Raw genomic sequence first — 6,179 nt, 5'->3', positions numbered from 1 at the left:
CCTTTTACAGGCTCCACCTCCAATACCATTACATTGGAGGCTAGGGTTTAAACACAGGCATTCTAGGGGGGCATGCTCAGTCCATAACAGCCACTGTGGACTTTATTTTCTTGTGTGTGGTAAAATATACACAACAAAATTTACCATTTTTAATTGTCCAACTCAATGACATTAAGCACAAGGTTGTGCAGTCATCACCACTCTCTATTTCTAGATCTTTTTCATCAGGCAAAACAGAAAGCCTGTACCCATTAAACAATGACTCCCGTTCCTTCCTCCTCCTAATCCCTGGCAACCACTGTTCTACTTTCTATCCTTATGAAAAGTGCCCATTCTAAGTACCTCGGTTAAGTGGACCCATATAATATTTGTCCTTTTGTGTCTGCCTTGTTTCATTTAACGTGATGTAATCAAAGTTCATGCATGTTGTAGCATGTGTCAATACTTCATTCCTTTCTAAGGTTGAATAATAATTTCATTGTATGTATATACTACATTGTTTATCCATTCATCTGCTGATCGGCACTTGGGCTGTTTTCTCCTTTCGGCGACTGTGAATAACGCTGCTATGAACATGACTATACATATACCTGTTTGAGTCCCTGTTTTCAATTCTTTTAGGTATCTACTCAGAGGTGAAATTGCTGGACCATATGGTAATACTACGTTTAACTTTTTGAAGAACTGTCATGTTGTTTCCCATAGCGAGCCTCTGTGGACTTGTGATCTCCGTGCTGCCTGGAGAGACGAGGATTGGTTTCTAATGGACTTTGGCAATGAGCATTGTTGTATTTGCTTACTTCTCTCATATTCACTCACCTATTTTTCTCTGAGATTTTCTGCATGTTTAGACTATAATGTGTCTAGAGACAGCAGATTAATGACCTATCGATTGATAGATAGACCTAGACTAGCAACAAGGTAGAGATGAAAAGGGGTGAAGAATTCATCTTCCTAGTTTTCCAAACCTTCCTAAGCCACCCTGTCAATCTAGCAATGCTCATTTTCCGCTACCCACCCAAGGACCTGGCCACCCGGTCAGGCAGGCCCCTTCGGCCTCCATGATTTCCTGCCATTATTCACAACACCCTTTTCCATATCTCTCATGCCCACTTCTGTCTCCACCCAGCCCAGCTTCAGGACCAGCAGAAGCTGCATCATACCACACAAGCCTTCACAGAGCCCCTTCTCCTAAGAAATTCCCTAGCACTGGAAGCCTCTATAGACTGGTCTAGTGTTTTCACTGTTATTTCTAATATTTTGTCTTCTTTGGGGCAGCACATCCCCCACTCTGACCCCCACCAATATCTGGTACAAGCCTAAGCTCACAGTAGAACTTGGTAAATAAGAGCACATTGATTTACGATGCTGCCTGAGGTCTCTGAAATAAAGGAAGCCTTTGGGTAACAGAAGAGGCCATTTCTAGACACAGAGGCTGGAAGATCCCTCTGCTACATTTTGCTTTTTTTCTTTTTAATATTTTTGTTGTGAAATATTTTCAGAAAGCACATGAAATGTAACTGGACAGCTTAATGAATAATTATAAAGCAAATATTCTTGTCGCCAACACCAAAGTTAAGGAGAACATTGCAAGGCACCCCAGGAGACCCCTCTATCTTGGGAAACTGGTCGATTCTGACTCTTACCCTTCTCTGTGGCGTAACCATATCCCAAATTTTATAGTAATTTAAAAAAATTTTTTTTCCACTTTTATATGCATCCTTAAAAATTATGCTTTAGTTTTGCCTATTTTTGAACCTTGCATGAATGAAATAATGCTGTACATATTCTTTTTGGATTCACTTCATCCGCTCAACTTTACCTTTGTGAGTTACATGCATGTCATTGCACCTAGCTGTACTTATTTCACCTTTACTGTCTATAACATTCGTTGTCCAAGCATAGGTCAGTTATTTAGGGCGTATCTGTTATAAATGTTGATGGACAGAGGGTTGTTTCCAGGTTGGGGTTTTTAGGAAAAACACTCCCATGATCATCCTTACACATCTCCAGAAGCAGAGCATTTGTCAAGGAGGATTACTAGGTTACATGTCTGTATATCTTCAACTCTACTTGATAATGAATGCCAACCTGTTTTTCTAAGTGGCTGTGTCGTTCTCACTCTCACCTCAAGTGAGAATACGCCTGCCTCTCCCTAGCCCGGAAAATGCTCTGCCAATCCATATGCAAGGAGGGCCCACCTGTCTCTTCTACTGGAGCTAAAAATGTTCAACAAATACTTCCCGAACCTTAACAACCTCTAAACCCAGAGACCCATGGAGAGCCTTCCACAGGAGCCCCCACCCTGGTTTTGGAGCATCAGGAGTAGGAGAGACACGGCGTTAGAATAAAAATCTTAGGGACAGCATGTTGGGGAGTGGACCCAAGGGCTTGTTGCTGCCACCCTGGAACTGTGAACCACAGAGCCCCCATCAGCTACAGATCCCACCAGCTGGTCATATAACATACATCAAAGGCTCAGATACCATTGGCTGTGGATTTAAACACAGCTCAGGTGTCGCCTGCAACCTCCCTCACTGCTCCCCGCTGAGCTGCACACCTGCCCTGACCAGGGCTTCAGCAGGCAGCCTCCGTATATCCAGGGGAGCAAGGGCGTGAGATCAGAGTCTTGCTTGGCCTTGCCAGCTGGGAATATTCACTTGGCTCTATGATTGGGACTCACCCTGGGAATAGAGCAGAGATGTTGTAGCCTCCACGTCTACTCTTTTAAAAAATGCACCCATTATTACAAATTTCAAGCAATAGAGGTAAGTACAAAGGAGAACACAAACAAAAGTATTTGAAATCTCATCACCCAGAAATAACCATCACAAACAATTGGTCAACATCATTCTAGATAGATTTCTGTGCAAATATACAGATGGAAAGTTGTATGAAAGGATAGAAAGATGGAAGAATGAATGGATGAGAAAAAGGATGGGTGGATAGACAGCTAGATGAACATAGAATTATACATAGAATTCTAGAAAAAATCCTACCGTACGTGCTATTTAAAAACAAATATTTGTTCCTTCTTTTTAGAAACTAAGATTTGTTGCTTTCTTCCTCTAAGTACAAGAGTAAGATATTCTCAATGCAGAAACCTGGAAATCACAGAACATAAAGAAAAAAAAATCTACATTCCACCACGAGATCACTACTGATGTCTCTGCATACATACAATGTAATATACATTCAATCGTAATGTCTTTCTCAAAATAGCATAGCAATGCACCTCTCTCACCCACCTCCTATTGCTCCCTCTTACGTGTTCATACAGGTCGGTGGCCAAGGACCCTCTGCCAATGATGGCCTCCAGGTCCCAGGCTAGGAAAACTCGAAGAGACCTCCCACATAGTCAGGGCTCAATAATAACCGAATCTCACACATTCCAATAAGGAGCCAAAAGGAGCAATGGACCAGTCTTCATTTGTCAAATGGTTGGCCACAAATAGAGTATGCACTTGAAGCAAAACAAAGCCAAACCTGACCATTATGTATGGTGATAAGCAGTCTATAGAGACACACAGCTCAATCCACAGAAAAGATCAATGGCAACAATTTTTTAAGAGTAACAACACTGTCACTAGAATCTTATCATCAGGGTAATAAACTCCATTAATGCTCTCAGAGTACAGACACTGAAGCTCAAAACGACGGTCTTGAAAGCAAGTCTGGGTAACTGTCCATCTGGACCAGATGTGGCAGCTGGTCCTAAAAAGCATAAGACAAGCCAAAAGTCGAGACCAAGTATCTCGTCTCTATAGCTACAAGGCCTTCAACCAAAATTTAAAACAAACCATTTAGGAAACAGAAACAATAAATAAAATTCTCTTTACATTTGTCCCTAGAGCCAGCTGAGGGAGTCACTTCTCCCCCTAGAAGTGAGCTGGCCTCCGTGCTCCCACCATCTCTGCGGCCAACACGCAGCCCAGGAGGCACTTGGGCCTGTTGTTCAGACGTGGCCTCTTGTGAGAGGTTCTAACAGGGCTTTGGAAAGCCAGATTCAAAGTTGCTATCTTCTTCCCATGCTACGGAGAGGCTGTGTCTAAGTGGTCACGGGCCGTGTGTTGATTATCCCCATCCCCAAGCCCCTGTTCCTCACTCATTCCAATCTCTCTGGCGCCCCTTGCTGTCCAAGATCCTCACGTGGTCCCCACACCCAGACCACCCACGGTTGCAGGCCCTCCCCACTCTCCTGACTAGCATCAAAGTCTCTCCAACTCCCATCCTCGGAACTGACCCATAACCCATGCCTCAGTCAGCTGATGAACAGCTCTGCGGGGGATACTGAGCTGTTCATACATCACTGTTCCCAGGCAACAGGACTGCATTTCGACGGCACTCCAAGAACGTGCCCCCACCAGAAGCTACATGCCCTGAGCCTGGCCACTGGAGCTCTGCTTGGGGCATGCCATCTGTGGGGACCCTTGCAGCATACCGTGTAGGGGCCGCCTACTCCCTCCATGCCTGAGACCGACCTGATTCCAAGGAGTTGGGGGAAGGGAGAAAAGAGAAAGGGCACCTTTCCATTCCTGTATCAGCCCCTCTCTGTGGGGGCGCAGAGCAAGCTCCCTCTGTTCAGCCTAGCCGCAGCACCAGCTGGCAAGCTTGCCAGATCTTTCTTTATCCTCCATGCCACCTCCTCCTCTCACCTAAAATGGGAGGAGAGAGGGGGAGGAATGCTGCCTTTTCCTCCTGTGCTGAATTTATTTCAACTGCAGACCGGCTGCAGAAGTTGGGAAGAAGATAAACAGAGAAGTCTTGTTATAATCTTTCCAAATCTACCAGTGTTCTCCAACCCACTCCATTTCCTTCCTACCTTGTTGGGAGAGGAATCCTGGTCTCTGCTGCTCTGTCCTGCATCTGAAAGGCCATCTCCTTGCTCATGGAGGGTCTCCTACTCCCCATGGGAGTTCAGGCCCCAGCTGAAGCTTTGTTTCACATATCTGGTCCGAGAACTTTGACAGGTGCTTAGCATTTTCTAACCAGGGCTCACCTTTGCCTTGGCCCCTACGTCATACCTCGTTGCATTGAACTTCGCTTTATTGCTCTTCACAGGTGTTCAATATTTTACAAATTGAAGGCGAGACCCTCCACCAGCAAAAACTTTATGACTCACTTTATTGTAATACTTTACTACGGTGGTCTAGAACCAAACCAGAAATACCTCCGAGGTATGCCTGTAATCCTGCCCCCTGTAATCCTTCTTTGGAGCAATGGCACATTCAATTCTGCCTCACAGCCCGCTCTCTCCTGATGGAGGTTCTAAGGAGAGATATAAAAATAGCAACAGCCTGAGAACAAGATGGGAAGGGCCTGAGTATCCAACAAGTGGACTATCGGGCTTGGACTGACGGTGACTGAGTAGGACAGGAGCGGAAAACCTCCAAGTGTCTCCTTTCAGCTGCATGAAAGCTCGTTGACAATAAAAAAGCAATCAGTAGCTTCCCTTCTGGAAAGTGGGAGAATCGGCATCAGAACTCAGGTATAAACATAAACATATGGGTGTTTATCACCGTGTGTTGGGGCATAGGCACGTGGTTGGCCTTGATCATTCAGGGGCCCCCTGGACGTTGAGTGAGGAGCTGTGGGGAGGCAGGAAACACGAAGGAGAATTGTGGCGAAGGCCTGGGGTCCTCTGTCCACAGGGCCCCGAGGCAGCCGTTCCGGCCACAGCGGCCAAGTCCAGCCCCAGTTCAACCCGGAGGAGCTGTGATGCCCAGCAGTTCCCAGCAGAGGTTACGGAGTTTCTTTAGGACTAAGGTTCTAGTATGATTTTGCCTGTGGGCCCGGCTGTGGCAGAATTCATGCCTCTGTTTTGCCAAGCTTGCTCTCCAGCTCATCTGTAATTCTGAGCCATCCCACACACATCACCATTCGACACCAGTCCTTTTCTGTTTCACTCAGCTGTGTTGGTTTCTGTTGCTTACAGGTAAGATGTCCAGCTGATTTCCCAAGGCCTCTGGGCCCTGATTCCACAGACTTCCACCCTGTTGTGTTCCCAATGCTTTCTCCTGCTGAGCACCCCACATGTCAAATGGAAAGGAGAAATATCTTTAAACCTGGCAGCAGACCCACCATCCTGCCCTGATAGCCGGGTTTCCTCCACCTGTGGGCTTTTCCAACCAGTCATTTGAGTAGAGGGAGAAGTAATATGTCATATGAAGAGATGAGGA

This window comes from Pteropus medius, unplaced genomic scaffold, assembly GCF_902729225.1.
Source record: "Pteropus medius unplaced genomic scaffold, Ma_sr-lr_union100, whole genome shotgun sequence".
Lineage (NCBI taxonomy): Eukaryota > Metazoa > Chordata > Mammalia > Chiroptera > Pteropodidae > Pteropus > Pteropus medius.
The sequence above is the reverse complement of the archived record's forward strand: the minus strand, read 5'-3'. Positions refer to the sequence as shown.